Source organism: Apodemus sylvaticus, chromosome 11, assembly GCF_947179515.1.
Source record: "Apodemus sylvaticus chromosome 11, mApoSyl1.1, whole genome shotgun sequence".
In the NCBI taxonomy this organism is placed as follows: domain Eukaryota; kingdom Metazoa; phylum Chordata; class Mammalia; order Rodentia; family Muridae; genus Apodemus; species Apodemus sylvaticus.
In genome coordinates this window covers 89,628,716-89,645,532 of record NC_067482.1, presented here as the reverse complement: position 1 = coordinate 89,645,532, position 16,817 = coordinate 89,628,716, and the positions used below count along the sequence as shown (strand labels likewise).

At 35.1% G+C, this 16,817-nt stretch overlaps 1 non-coding gene and 1 pseudogene across 1 annotated transcript; both read left to right on the top strand.

Moving 5' to 3' along the window:
• The first annotated feature begins 7,909 nt into the window (after positions 1-7,909).
• LOC127696870 (U7 small nuclear RNA) lies at positions 7,910-7,973 on the top strand. The gene has a single exon (XR_007980322.1). It is a non-coding gene; the product is annotated as a U7 small nuclear RNA (small nuclear RNA).
• A 5,315-nt stretch (positions 7,974-13,288) lies between these two features.
• Positions 13,289-13,877, top strand: LOC127696793 (60S ribosomal protein L29-like; annotated as a pseudogene).
• The last annotated feature ends 2,940 nt before the right edge of the window (positions 13,878-16,817 follow it).

Below are 16,817 nucleotides of genomic sequence, written 5' to 3'. Positions count from 1 at the left end.
TCCATCTGCATACCTCTATCCATGACGATGTAGAGGGTGTATTGTGAAGATCTAATGTAAGTAATCACAATTGCTGTTAGTTCGTAAGGACAATGGCAAATTCTGCCCAGTAAATAGGTTTGCACTATCATTTTCCCTATCTTCTTACTCTTATTTTTATTTCAGTCCATCCTTCTATATTTCCTAATATTTATAAGGGGTTGTGTTAGTGAGTTATTTAGGGCAAGTCCTCATCTGTTATTTATTCTTAGCATTTTGGGCAGTGATGAGTTTCCATATTCACTGTTGTTCAATAAAAAACAGGCTGTTCTCATTGGTGATGAGAGCAACAGTTGTAGAGAAGACAGTTGTCTGTCTATGCAGCTGAACATCAATAACAGTTTTCTGAATATAGCTCATGACTGTCTGGTGTTTGGCTCTTGCCTATGCCTGGCACAGCAAGCTTGGGTCCCTTCTATGGGACAGTCCTAAAATCTAATTGGAAATGGTCAATTTTCCCATACTACTATTTTGCCACTACAGTTCCTATGGGCCCATCTTGTCTTAAAAGTTTCTATTATAGCTTGTTGAGTACAATACAGTTCATACTTTTTCTACCCATCAGTCTTCAAAGCACACTTTGGCACTTTGAAAATTAACCAGCAGGAAGAAGTTTTCCAGGTAAATTTCAGCTTGATTTGTAGTAAGAATGTCTATTAGTTGCTGTGATAAAATAGAAAGACCAAGACAAGCTATAGAAGGAAAAGATTATTTAGATTTCCAGTTCTAGAAGGAACACTCATTATGGGAGAGTAGGCATGGAACAGGCCACTAGATCAGGAAACTGAGAAATTGCATCTCCATTCATGTTCAAGAAGCTGAGAGAGTGAACCACAAATGGGATGAGTCTAAAACCTTAAGAGTTCTTTCCAAGGATTATACTGTCTCTTGTGAAAGTTCTGTAACTTCCCTGAAGCAGTGATTAAGTATGAAGCTATGAGAGACAGTCCCATTTCAATAGTGTGCTTGTTCTATATAAAGTCGGTGTGTGCGTATCCATTATTTATTCTTTTCCCAAATAAATTATATTAAATCTTAGTTTTTCTTGGAAAGAGTAATTTAGCCATACACTATGTATCTTCAAATTTAAGGATTCATGAGGGGCTGGCAAGATAGCTCAGCACATTGTAACTCTTGCTTTCAAGCCTGAAGATCTGACTTCAATACCCAGGACCCAGTGGAAGAACGTGATAACTCTGTCATCCACATATGTGTACTAGATCATCTGGACACATACATGCTCAGAAATAAATATATCTAATAAAAATTTAATAAGATTTCTGTCCCCAAACCAATAATTTATAAACATTATAAGCATTACATTTAAATAAGTACTCCATTGGCCTTACTCTGATGTTTGATTTTATATAGTTGGTATCACAGGGACATTTATTTGCAAAGAGTTCAGAAGCCCAATACTATACAAATTACTAACAGATAAAATGCATAATCCAGCTAATCTTGCATACCAAAAAATTCTAAATTTGAAAACTTGGTATTTAAAGAAGATAATTGTCAGTGCAAATGAACTAAAAGACCATTTAAAGATTAAAGTGGTCCTGTTGTCCCAGGTATGGTGGGCAGCACTTCTAGAGTTCAGTATGCTGAGGCAGCAGGATCATGTTGTCAAGAGCAAACTGAGTTACATATGAAGATATGGTGTCCAAAAATAAAATGGAGATTATATACTACTGGAGAAGGATTTATTTTCAAGAAAGTCTTCCTCAATGAATGTTTATGTTACATGGAACGCACAGAAATAAGGCTCAGATCCAAGCAGCAACTCTCATAATAGAACCATGTGTTTTCTACACATCTGTATGCTCTGCTATCTTCTTAAAACATTTAACACAATTGCTGGAACAACATACAGAGGCAGGGGCTGCCTGCAGTAGGCTGGGATGGAGATTTCTCCTAACCTTTGCCTGCACAATATCTAGATTTCATTTGTGCATGATTGCTTTTCTGTTGGCCTTGGTGTGCATAATTATTATATTGTATCTGACTTTCTTAGTTCTTTCTCCTTATGCTCTGGTGAATTTCGTGAAACTAGATGTTTCATGATGTAATGATTCTTAAACAATTAAAAACTGAGGCATTGGGCACAGCACAGCACAGTCCTAATGGCCCAGGTGCATGCTGTGTGTTCTCATCTTAGAAACAATGCAATAACTGCAAAAGGTAATTCCAGATTAATGCCTGACTTGCAAAGAAAGTTGAAGAAATTATTAGAAAGTGAATTAGAGACAACATTGGGACCCTGAGAATGTAAAAATCTATAGAAGTTATAAAATAAGTTTGTACAACATTTAGGAGTGGCTCCTGGATAAGCAAATATAGAATAAATAAAATCACATAATAGTAAAACTAAGTTAAAACACTGGACTTTTAGAGGAGTCATTGTGTGAAAATGCAGAAGCAGAAATGTAGCAGAAATATTGAGTTAAGGATTAACTTGATTCTTTCTGGCCATGGCCTGACAGATTTGCCCATGTCGTTTATCATTAGAGCTTCCCAGGAAAATGAAAGTAGTTTAACACAGAGCTCTGAGTTCTAAAATATAATAAATCAATATTTAAATAATGAGAAATATGCCATTATTATTATTTTGGCTACAGGCATGGGAATAGGGGAACTTGAAACTTTGAGAAAAATTGCAATTCTTAATTCTTTGTGGGATGTGGGGTTATTCTTTTTAATTTGATTTGGCATTGCTTATATAATGTTTCTTCTACCTGCTTTTGGAGTATCAATAAAAAAAATGGGGCAAGAAAAAGTCAAGATAGCATGTGAGCAAAAGAATATGTAAAGAACATGAGAAGAGCATGTGAAGAGTAAGTAAAGAGAGAGTTTGAAGTGTGAATGAAGAATTATGTGTGTGAGTGAAAGGGGAGTGCATGTGGTGTGTGTGCTACATGTGTGAAGAATATGTGTGAGAGTGAAAGGGGAGTGTATGTGGTCTTGTGTGCTACGTGTGTGAAGAATATGTGTGAGAGTGAAAGGGTAGTGCATGTGGTATGTGTGCTACATGTGTGAAGAATATGTGTGAGAGTGAAAGGGGAACACGCAGAAGAGTATAGGAGTGTGGGAATTTGAGAAAAGAGAAGCACACTGGAGAAAAGCAGAGTGCTCAGGACAATGCAGTATGTGCAGCCCAGTGCAGTGTGTGCAGCACAATGGAGTGTGTGCAGCTTCATGCTGTGAGCAAGCGAGAGAGAAAGAGAGCAGAGAGTGAGAGAAAAGGGAAGAAATTTTAAGCCTTGAAATTTGCCTGTTAGCTTGTACCCAAAAAAGTAGTCTGCGTATAATTATTATGCACCTTCCAGATATCCCTGCTTCTAGTTGAGAACTCTGATCCTGTGTTGAGGCTGGGCCCCAACATAAACTTACATTAAAGACTAGTTAATATTTTGTTGTACAATTCATGTCAACATTCTCTCATAGAATTCTATGTTTGTTTACAAGATATTCTAAAGCAAGTACGATTTCACATATGTTCTTTAAGTTGATGAAAAATTGAAAAAGTCGACATATATTCAACATGTTTTCTTTGGTGCTTGTTTCTAAATTCTTAGAGCAGACAACTTTCCTACTCATCCAAAAAAAGACTCACCCAGAATCCCTGAATGTTCTGTTGTTTATATTTCTGGCATTCTCAGAATCTTATGAGCCACACAAGGTCAAGAATCATATATTGTTTTGTTTTACATTTAAGATGCTGTCACAATCTATCTCAAATACTTTGACATTCCTAAATATTTTTTTTGTCTCTTCACATTTTTGTTTTGACTGACTTATTGTTCAGAATATATAGTCTATTTGTTTTACATCTGCTCTTCTATGATTCTGTAGATGCATTTCTTATAGGTATAATTAAGTATACACAGTATATATGTTTTAGAAATATACTCCGAAATGCTTGCTATAAGTAGTTTGTATGTGTTATATACATGCACACACATGTACACATATATATTCATTGGGTATGAAATTCCTTAGAGATGTACAGAAAATTCACTTACCTTTTGAAAACAATAAAAGTCAAAAGAAAACAGATTTATTTTTTTTAAATGGAGTATGCAAATGGGAGATTATAAAGACCACAACTTGTAGGTTATATGCTGTGGGGTCTTCTTCTTGGAAACATACTTATTTGCTATAGCAAGTGACTTTGTGAATGTAATTCTTGCTGTGTAGATGGGGACATCTGTATATAGCAATGTCAAGTGTTGACTCTAATACAATTTCTGTCCCCTCATTTTTCAGTACACATGTGCACTGTCTGCTTGTGTGACTCTGTAATTCCCAATTGATTATATGAAAGGTTTTTTCATTTTAGAAGCAATCTCATGAAAATGAACACTGTACTCAAAAAGGTATAGGAACCTACCCATGTGTGGGGAGGTGGTATGAGGTATGTGCTTGTGTGTGTGTGTGTGTGTGTGTGTGTGTGTGTTATGAATGATTGTCTTCACTTACCATCCAGACATGCAGTGTTGAACTGTATTCCTATTTCATAAGCGATGTGTTTGTGACTCCAGTTCATAAACTGTACTTGTGTCATAAATCATATCTATTAAATTGTCACTTTGATGTTATCACATAATACGAAGCATCTTTTTTAGACAAGCCCTCTCTGTGTAGCTCTTAATGGCCTTAGGCCTATAATCATTTTATTTTTGTCTTCCAAATGCAGGTTATGGAAGAGAAGCATCACACCTGGTGCAGTGCATCTTTTTTATGGCTCAATCTCTGTTTAACCCAAGGTTTCAAAAGTTGCTTCTTTATCATGGACATAACATATTTTTAGTATAAAAACAATAAATAACTCACTAGATGTGGTACCAATGCTTTCAGCATCCGTTAGGAGGAACATTGTTTGAATTCAGTAGTTTGAGCTAAAAAAAAAAAAAGCAAGAAAATTAAGATGTAAAAAAGAAAAAAAAATTGTAAGAAAAAAAGAAAAAAGAAAAAATTATAAATATCTTAAAATACTTAATTTTCACATACAATAGCTTATACTTTTAAAAAAAAGAGGAAGATGGTGATTAGCAATAGAAAGCCAAATATGGAAAGAGAGAAAGGATATAAAATTTCAAATAATAAAAAAACATAACATTAAATTTATAATAGGCATTTACAAAGGATTATCATCATTCTAAATATAGTTACATAAGCATAAGAGGCTTGGACATAGCATGAATAGAATCGACTCTTTTTTAGTTTTAAAAGAAAAGATATACACATTGTCAAATACACCCAGTTTTGTGTGTGTATGTGTTTGTCTGGGTGTGTGTCTGTGTTTGTATGTGTTGTATAAGGAGGTATGTTTCCTTTGTTTTCTATAACAAGACAAAATTGCTGGCCAAATATAATTTATCAAAATGCATATCCTTTCTCCATAGCCATAATGGAGGCAAGCAAGCAAGTATAATTCTGTGTCTGGATCCTCCACAGGAGTTGCTTGAGTCAATTTGCTGTTCTGTGTCAGCATCACACTTTTAAAATTGCTTTGGGACTTTGTCTCACAAAAACAACAGAAGAGTCAAGTTGGTAGATGAAATGCAGGCTTGGTTTGCTAACTCTAGGGAATAACTTGAAGAAAACTAAATAATAGTCAGAAGAGATGGGGTGACTGATATCTAAGTAAGATAGGGCATTCTGAAAGACAGAAAAGGAAAATTACAGTGTCCATCCAGGAGAGATTGGTATGGTCTGGTGAGGTTTCCCCTTCCATAAGAAAGAGTACCCTGAAAAGTGTCAATAACAGACACTTGAAAGAGAAGGACAATGTAGGGTAAGGAGAAACATAAGCTGTCTCTGACAGTAGCAGAGAAAGAACAAATGATGGCAAAATCTCCTCTTTTTCACTGAAAAGCAACAGTGGTTAGATACCATTTTACAAAAATCCTCAGTGTGTTACAGTCACGAGACCATCAGAGGCAGTAACTATATAGCAAAGCCTGTAAAACAGACAATATTGCCTAATCATGCTTGATCATGTAAGTGACAGAATGACATGGTTCCCATACCTAGAACAGAGAACAGAGTCAGGAAAGCATGGCCTCCAGGAATGTTGAAAGTTGATATATATATATATATATATATATATATATATATATATATATATATATATATATATATATATATATATATATATATAACTTTCATGCTCTTCCTTTGAAGAATGTCCTCTCTGCCAAAGGTAATGACTGTTATGGTTTGTATATGTTCTGCCCAGGGAGTAGCACTATTAGAAGGTATGGCCCTGTTGGAGGCCATGTGGTTTTGTTGGAGTAGGTGTGTCATTGTGGGTGTGGCCTTAAGACACTTATCCTAGCTGCCTAGAAGCCAGTATTCTGCTAGTAACATTAAGATGAAGACATAAAACTCTCAGCTCTGCCTGCAACATGCCTGCCTAGATACTGTCATGCTCCTACCTTGATGATAATGGGTTGAACCTCTGAACCTTTAAGCCAGCCCCAATTAGATGTTGTCTTTTATAAGACTTGCCTTGAACATAATGCCTGTTCACAGCAGTAAACCCCTAACTAAGAAAGAGTCTATGATAATCAAAGTCAGCACAGTCTACTCCCAGAAGCTAAGGTGAGTCTAATGTCTCAGCAAAATGGTAGAATGCTGTGACCTTCAGAACACTCCCTTAAGGCTATGAGAAAAAAACTCTGAAAAAAAGAGTTCAAAAATATACAATTTATCAACTACCCGAAATTATAAGGATGCAATATATGAATTGTACAAGGAGCTTCACAGATCCAAAGAAACAGAGACAGCTACAATATGAGCCAGCATCTCAGACAGAGATAAAAGAGATTTAGGGAGCGGCAAGGTCCCACCCAGCTAAGCTCAAAAAAAGGCAGTCATATCTCTGAATTCTTTTGCAGTGTTAAAAAATGCACTTGCTGTCCTTTTTTTAAGAGTCAAGGGGCTAAGGTTGTAGAATGCTGATTAGTGTGGGATGGTCAAGAGGTAATATAGAATCATGGACCACATGAAGGGCAAGAAGCAGGAAGATCAAAGTGTGTATACTTCTGGTACTGATTAGAAGAGGGAATAAAATACATTTCGGAGGAGATTCTGAGACAAATTGTGGAGCAGAGACTGAAGGAAAGGCCATCCAGAGACTGCCTCACCTGGGGATCCATCCCATATACAGTTGCCAAACCCATACACAATTGTGTATGCCAAAAAGTGCTTGTTGACAGGAGCCTGATATAGCTGTCTCCTGAGAGGCTGTGCCAGTGCCTGATAAATACAGAGGTGGATGCTTTTAACCAACCAATGAACTGAGTACAGAGTCCCCAAAGGAGGAACTAAAGAAAGGACCCAAGGAGATGGAGAGGTTTGCAGCCCCATAGGAGGAACAAAAATATCAACAAACTAGTATCCCCAAAGTTCCCAGGGACTAAACCACCAACCAAAGAATATACATGGGGAGGGACCCATGTCTCCAGCCATATATGTGGTAGAGGATTGCCTTGTAAGACATCAATGAGAGAAACTCTTCCTGTGAAGGCAAGATGCCCCAGTGTAGTGAAATGCTAGGACAGGGAAGCAGGAGAGGGTGAGTTGATGAGCAGGGTGGGTGGGGAGGAAGGAGATAGTGGGTTAACATTTGAAATGTAAATAAAGAAAATATCTAATAAAAAGTAAATAAAATAAAAGACTGGGCTTTTCTTGGCATGACATGAGACAGTAGAGAGTGATAGCAGTTCTTTATTTAGAATTCCTTTCTAGCAAGACCTGTGCTGTCTGGAGAGCATTGGAGAACAAATATACCTATTTAAGACTGTTTCTAACAAGATTTCTGATTTTGCTTGAAAAATCCATGGAGAGGGAATACAACACTTAGAATTTTTTATAGTTCTTCTAGAAATTTTTCTACCAGGATTTCTGGCTTTGGCTGGAAATCCCAAGGATTACTGAGAAAGCTAACATAGCTTTTTCAGAATATTTTCTAGCAGCTATTGAGAGAAGGCTATCTGAAGATCTAACATAACACAGCTCTTTTAGATTTTTTTCTAGTTTTCTGATATTGATTAAAAATACACACAAGAATTAATTTTGGAAAATTTTTAGCAGGATTTCTAACTTGGTCAGAAAATCAAAGTTTTTTTAGAGCAACTTTCTTGACTACATTTCATGTAAAGCTCATGAGCATTCTGGAGAGATTTTAGATTTTCTTTTTTAAAAGCCATCAGTTTCTGATGTTATGTCTCTCTTTTTATATCTGATTTTGTTCATTTGAATTCTTACTCTGTACTATTTAGCTAGTTTGGTTGTGTCAAGAAATATCTTGGTTTCTCCTTCCCAGATCATTGAGTGTTTTGCTGGGCATAGTAATCTGGGCTGGCATCTGTGGTTTCTTAGGTTCTGTATGGTGTCTTTCCAGAATCTTCTGGTTTTTAGAATCTCTGTTGAGAAGTAAGGTGTAATACTGATAGGTCTGCCTTTATATGTTACTTAGACTTTTTCCTCTGAAGTTTTTAATATTTTCTGTGTTCTGCATCTTTAATGTTTTGATTATTATGTGGCAATAGGATTTAATTTTCTTGTCGAATCTACTTGGTGTTCTCTAGGCTTCATGTACATTTATGGCAATCTTTTTCTTTATGCTAGGGAAGTTTTCCTCTATAGATTATTTGAAGATATTTTCTCTTTGTTCGCTAGGCTTCATGTACATTTATGGCAATCTTTTTCTTTAGGCTAGGGAAGTTTTCCTCTAAAGATTATTTGAAGATATTTTCTAGCATTTAGAACTAGTAATCTTCACCATTTTCTATTCCTATTATTCTTATGTTTGATCTTTTCACTGTGTTCCAAATTTCCTGGATGTTCTCGGTTAGGAACTTTTTATATTTGGCATTTTCTTTGACCATTGTGTCAATTTGTTCTATGATATCTTCTGTGTCTGAGATTTTCTCTTCTACCTCTTGATTTCTGTTGGTGATGTTTGCATCTGTAGTTCTTGCTCTAAGTTTTAGGTTTTCCATCTCCCAGGTGCAGTTGCTTCATTGCTTCTACTTTCACTTTTAGTTCTTGAACCATTTTGTTCATCCCTTTCACATGTTTGTCTGTATTTTCCTGTATTTCTTTAAGGGAATTATTTGTTTCTTCTTTAATGTATTCTACCGGTTTTGCTCTGTTTTCTTGTACTTTTTTAAAGGAAATTATTTCTCCTTTAAAGGCCTGTATCATCTCCATGAGATGAGATTTATGGTCAGAATCTTGCTCTTCAGGTGTGTTAGGATATTCATGGCTTGCTATAGAAGGAGAGTTGGGTTCTTAAGGTGCCATATTACACTCGCATCTGTTGATTATTTTCTTGTGCTTGCCTTTGAACATCTTGTTGTCTCTGTTGTTAATTGACCTGGGTGTACCATATTGAAGTATGTCGTCTATGAATCTGGTAGAACTGTGTTCTGAGGTAGAGTAGACCTGGGAGGTGGCAGAGCTCTTTTTCTGGTTAATGCAGGCCTGCTGGGAAATATATGGGTGTACATAATGATTTTTTAAAAAAGTTCTAGTCATGAAATCAATACTATGATAGAGTGAAGGAAATATTTATCTATGTGAGGAGACAATGCAAAATGAGAGAAATATTTTCTTTATCTCTTACAGAAGATTAATATTCAGAGTACACAACAGAACTCTTAATGAAAAATAAGAAATCAAACATCCAAAGTAAATGATAAGTTCGGGAAGTGAGCAAACAGTTCTCAAAATACAAATCACAAATAGTTAATGTAACCAGTTCAAGACTACCGATGGTAGTACTCATGGTGACCTAGATGCTTCTAAATATAATATTAGTCAAGAAAATGACATAGTAATATCCAAAAGCCAATCCAATGCACATAACTTTTCTACTGATGTTCATTTTTAGAAATGTGTCCAGATGACATTCACAATTAGCCATCATAATATTTAACATATTTTCACACAAATGTGCATACTTGATTTTATTTAGATATATACAATGCTGTTCATAAAGAGTTTATATGAATGAAACTGTCTAAGGAAAAAAAATCCTAATGTGGTTAGGTGGAGTGGTGGGAAAGATGAGACAAATGGTTATTGAGATGGATACATGCTATATATTTTAGTGTAAACATGCACTTATATAGCCATATACTACAATTATATACAAATGATAATAAAAATAAATTGTTAAATGTTATAGAAGATAAGATAAGATTTGTAATAGTAAAAGAAGAATAATGAAAATAGACAAGATTTTCAGTGGTACCTAACCCATCACAGGTCCAAATTACAAGACATTAAGAAGAGATTTCACTGGAGCTGAGTATACTTGTGGGCCTTTGAAGTACTGCCCAGGATCATATTCCTGCTTCTGCATTTTGTTAGAGTGTTCACTGTTTATTGCTACCCTTGTTAGTCATGGCCTCCTTGTGTGCATTGTCTATTGATTGGGATGATCTATGTGGTCCATCTTGCTGATAGCTACAAAGAGTCAGCCCCACAAGTGTTGCAAATTAACTAATACAGTGCCTGAAGATAAAGTTTTATGTTTTATGTTTCTTTGTATTAATGCTTTTGAGTTTATTTTATGGACGATTAGATTCACTTTTTTTCTCACAAACATATACTGCTATTCCAGATCCATTTTTCAATTAATTCAATTCTTATCTGTTTAATTGGCTTCACTACATATTGAAATGTTGATAGGATTATTTCTCAGATGTCTATTATGTTCCATTTACTAGATCACCCCTGGTATCACTCTGTCTTGATCACCATAGCTTTTTAGTAAAATGTGAAGGTGAATGATAATGTACAATGCCACTCTTCTGACGCAACACTATGTGGGCTACCTGGGTCTTTTCTCTTCTTATAAACTTTAGGATCATTAATCATAAAACAGCTAAATACAATTTTATTGAACTTATAGATAAAGCTAAACAAAGCATCATTTAGCAATATTAAATATCCCTATCCATAAACATGAAACATTAATTCATTTCTTTACTTCTATTTGATTTTTCTGCCTATAATTTTCATCTATTTTGCCATGTAAATGTTGACCATGTTTTATTGTGTTCTTTATTAAGTATTTTATGTTCTGTATTAATTTAACTGTTTTTGTGTTTTTAATGTCAATTTCACTTGTTTTTGCTGCTGTATATAAAAGCAATCAGTGAGCAGATTATATTAACTTGTTTTCTGTAACCTTACTATAATTGCTTATTAGTTCCAGGAGGTGGTTTGTTGATTCATAGTCTGTGCATACACAATCATGCCCTCTAATAACAGTATAGTTGTAGTTCCTTTTTTTTCAACTTACGCACTTGTGTTTAGTTCTCTTTCCTATTGAATTAAGTATAATTTTAATGTGAGATAGGAAATTAGAGGTGAGACAGCACAGCTTCCATTCTTCTTTGTCATTGTTGGAAATCCTAAAATTCCTCTCTTCAAGTATATTTGATGTAGATTTTTCATTGCTTTTTGAACTACTGTCAAGAAATTCCACTTCACTTCAGAATTGATGATAAAGCAAAATAACTCCTTAAATATCCTAGCAATGTTATTCTTCTCTAGTTTTTCTTACAGAGAAAATTTATATTGTTCTCTTGAGAATGATATAAGCTATTTGGTTCATAATAAGGACTCTTTATCAGATTTAGAAGTTGTCTTATGAACTTTCACTAATAGCTCTTCTTTAAATCACTCACTTATTGAATTTTATGAAAAGTATTTGGCTTCATCAGAAATGATCATATTTTCTGCTGTTGGCTAGTTATTAAATTATGTTAATTTTCTTTAAATATTAAACTACTCTAGTAATTCTTCTCTAATGCTTTTATTTAAGCATTATTTTATTTAAGCATTGTGGCATCCAAATATTAAGTTTATAAATTTCTTTCTTTATTGTAATATTCTTACTACGCTTTGCTGACAAATAAATGGTTGACCAATTAAATGAGCTGTCAAACATTTTAAATTACAGAAAAATTTTTGTAGTATTTATTATTTACCTTCCAAACTTTTAGAAGAGAATATCAAGGAGTTTAGTTTTAGAAGATCTTTAGGGGATTAAGTTTCTGAATTTTACCACTTTCTTTTATCTGTGAATAACTTGCTGTTTAAAAAGAAATTCATCAATCCCATTCTCTATGTCAATTAGTTCAATATAAACATCTAGTCTTGAATAATCAGCATTACAGTTTTTATAAGTATAGATACTAGCATCACAATGTATCTGCCTTTGATTTATGTATAGTATTTAGAGTTTTCTTAAAAGAAAACAAAATTGCATTCATTGATATTTGCTAATACTTGATAACTCAGTTTAGTACCCTATTTAAAAGGTTTAATGCTTTAAGGTTTCATAAAATAGTACTGTATTTACATCATTCCCTAACTCTTCCTTTCAATAATTTAGTATTGTTATCATACATACATATACATTTATAGATAACTTCTGAGATCATTTAGTCTTGCTCATATGCATGCTTTTAAGGTTTATTACTTGAGACTGAATATTTTAAGACATATTCTTTTTTCTCTGTCTATTAATTGCCTATATCTCATCTACTGTTAGCAATTTATAAGCAATTTATTTCCTCCTTCCCTTTAGGGATATCAAATCAGTGTTATTCTCTGTCTGGCCCTATGAAAGCAACCATGCATATTAGTGACATGACTTGCCAGTTTTCTAGCTCTTAGGATCTTTCAGCATTACTATTTCTGTTATACAGTGAGAATTCCATTTAAGGAATCTATTGTAGATATGTAAGCCATTGCTGGACATCACACAATCCATTGTCTACATTTTGACCAATTGTATCATTCTGTAATGGTCTCCTTCTGAAAAAAAAAAGAATATCATTTTGATGAAGAGTGAAAGCTGTGTTTATCTAGGGTACAAGGAAATGTATAGGACATGGTTACAAAGTGAGAATGCTTTAGAATGATTTTAAATATTTTTATTTAAATTATATTGACTTTTCTTTATGTAGATGAGTCCAGTCTGGTTGTTTTTATGAGAATAGTATTTTGTTTCTCTATCATGTTTATCATTTAATTCTAGAAACATAACCAAGAGCACAAATTACTTGGAAAGATAACGAATTAACTCTAACATGAATATTCAACTTCAAAGGAAATTTGGATTTAAATATAAAGTTACCTTGGAATCAAATAAAACTGAGGTAAAGCTCTTTCTCTTCCTCTTCCAGGAACTGTGGGAGCCGCAGATTATCGTGCAGACATGGCCAAGTCCAAGAACCACACCACACACAACCAGTCCCGCAAATGGCATAGAAATGGCATCAAGAAACCCTGGTTACAAAGATACCAATCTCTTAAAGTGGTTGACCCCAAGTTCCTGAGAAACATCCTCTTTGCCAAGAAGCACAAGAAAGGCCTGAAGAAGATGCAGACCAACAATGCAAAGGCAGTGAGTGCACTTGCAGAGGCCATCAAGGCCCTTGTGAATCCTCAGGCAATCAAGCCCAAGATGCCAAAGGGCCCCATCCACAAACTCAGCCGCCTGGCTTTCATTGCTCACCACCAAGCTTGGGAATCGGATTTGAAGATACATGGCCAAGGGGCATAGGCTCTACCAACCAAAGTCCAAGGTTCAAACCAAGGCAAAGGCCAAAGCTCCAGCTAAGGCCCTGGCTTCAGCTCCAGTTCAGGCTCCCAAAGTTGCCCAGGCCCCTATGAAGGCCCCTAGAGGCTCCTGTCAGTGTGAAGACAGATGGACTGCTGTCACACTTACCCACACACTGTTTGCAGAGGACCAGTGTCCTATGCTATTTTTTACAAATAAACTTGATGCTAGACCTGTTTTTTAAAAACCTGAGATAAAATAGATTTTTAAACAAAGCACACTTCATATTAATTCTCAAAACTAATTTATATGTGTTTCTCTTGGTGACAGCAATTGAACAAATGATTTGAAATGATAAGCAAGCAAACATTCAGCACACTTAATCAAACTTATACCCTTAATAGCTATGTTTAATATTTTCTTTCAAAGTCTGTCTGGGTTTTACTTTTCTGGTTTTTATTAAAGTTCTTTAAATTCTCTTTGAACCAAGTGACCCTTAATTTTTATTTAAAATTGAATGATATTCCACTGTGTACAGGTACCATATATTTATTTTCCACTCACCATTTGATCCATATATCAGCTGTTTTAGTAACCTGGCTACTGTAAGTAGAATAGCAAGGAACATGAATAAACTTGAATCTCCTTAATGAAAATTACAGTCCTATGGATATATGTCTAGGAATGGTATAGCTAGGCCATAGAGTAGATCTTTTTCTAGTTGTTCAGAACTAGAAATCTTCACTAATTTTACTCCCACTGATAGTGCATGAGCATTCTTTTTTCTAAAGATCCTTGCCAGCAGTTTTTGAGTTTTGTTTTCTTGTTTTGTTTTTTTGTTTTTGTTTGTCTGTTTGTTCTCTGTGTAGCCCTGGCCGTCCTGGAATTCACTCTGTAGACCAGGCTGGCCTCGAACTCAGAAATCTGCCTGCCTCTGCCTCCCAAGTGCTGGGTTTAAAGGCATGTACCACCAGAGTGTTGTTTTCTTAATCCTAGTCATTCTGTCTGAAGCAAGATAAAATCATAAAACAGTTTCAATTTGCATTTCCCTGGTGATAAATGCATCCAAAGTTTTCTTCTTCTAAGAATTCTCGATTCACTTCTACAGTCTGTTTCACTTGGTTGGTTGATGTCTTGTTGTTGTTGATTAATTATTTGTATAGCCTGGAAACCAATATACTTTCATATATATTGCTAGGCATTTTTTCCCATTTTGTCTCTCTCCAGTTAAATAATAGTTTCTTATAAAGTACAGATACTTTTTGCTCTTCAGTGACAGTGTCCACACTGCCAAGGTACCAAGTATCATGCGAAGGCCTGGGGGATTAACAGAAGACAAAGATTCAGTTCATTCTGGGGGAGGAGAATGGTAAAGATTTACTGAGGGACGAGCAATATATACACTTGAGGCCAGGTGTAAAATAACAGGAAGGAAATATACAAGTTTAGGTCAGGCACTTGGAAAGTCCCTACTACACAGGGCAGGAAAACAGGAAAAAAGCTAAACTGCAGGATGTTCCGTTCTCAGGAAGCCTGCACAAACAGCACAGCTGGGGGCATTGAGCTAAGCTCACAACTACCTAACACTTCAGTTTTAGTATTTCCTCTTTATTCATCCTATTAGTGGTTTATTGGATTCTAGTTCATAAAATCCTTGCCTGGGATTATTTCCATTCTACTACTATTTTCAGAGTTTGAGATATAACATTGACACCTGTGATCCAACAAGAAGAACTCTTTGTGTTTCCATGGAAATTTTAAAATAAAACAATCTTAAGCAACCCCAAAAATTCCATCAGAGAACACCTACATCTGATAAACAACATCAGCAAAGTGGCCTGGTATAAAATAAACTCAAAGCAGTAGCTTTCATATACACAAAGGATAAACATACTGAGAAAGAAATTAGAGAAACAACACTTTTCAGAATTGTCACAAAGAATATGAAGTATGTTGGTATGACTCTAACCAAACAAGGGAAAGACCTGCATGACAAGAACTTCAAGTTTCTGAAGAAAGTAATTGAAGTAGACGATAAAAGAAAGAAAGATCTCCCTTGCTCATGGATTGGCAGGATTAATATAGTAAAAATGGCCATCTTTCCAAGAACAATCTAAAGATTCAATGCAATCCCCATCAAAATTCCAACTCAATTCTTCAAAGAGTTAGAAAAAAAAACAATTCTCAAATTTATCTGGAATAACAAAAACCCAGGATAGCTACAACTATTCTCAACAATGAAAGAGCTTCTTGGGGAATCAATATCCTGAACCTCAAGCTGTACTGCAGAGAAATAGTGATAAAAACTTCATGGTATTGGTACAATGACAGGCAGGTAGATCAATGGAATAGAAATAAAACCCGGAAATGAATCCACACAACTATGGTCACTTGATCTTTGACAAAGGAACTAAAACCATCCAGTGGAAAAACAAGAGACTTTTCAACAAGTGATGCTGGTTCAACTGGTGGTTAGCATGCAGAAAAATGCAAATTGATCCATTTTTATCCCCTTGTACAAGGCTCAAGTCCAAGTGGATCAATAACCTTCACATAAAACCAGACACACTGAAACTAATAGAGGAGAAAGTGGGAAGGAGCTTCAAATACATGTGCACAGGGGAAATTTTCCTGAACAGAATACCAATGGCTTATGAGCTAAGATCAAAAATTCACAAATCGGACCTTATAAAATTACAAAATTTCTATAAGGCAAAATACACAGTAAATAGGACAAAATGGCAACCAACAAATTGGGAAAAGATTTTTTACCAACCCTATATCCGACAGAGGGTTAATATCCAAAATACACAAAGAACTCAAGAAGTTAGACTACAGAGAACCAAATAACGCTGTTAAAAATTAGGGTACAGAGCTAAATAAAGAATTCTCAACTAAGGAATACTGAACAGCTGAGAAGCACCTATAGAAATTTTCAACATTCTTAGTCATCAAGGAAATGCAAATCAAAATAACTGTGAGATTCCATCTCACACCAGTCAGAATGGATAGGATCAAATACTCAGGTAACAGCAGGTTTTGGCAAGGATATGGAAAGAAAGGAAAACTCTTCCACTGCTGGTAGGAATGTAAACTGGTACTACCACTCTGGAAATCAGTCCTCAGAAAATTGGATATAGTACTTCTGGAGTACTATGTAGTAACATAGTGCTACCAGCTATAC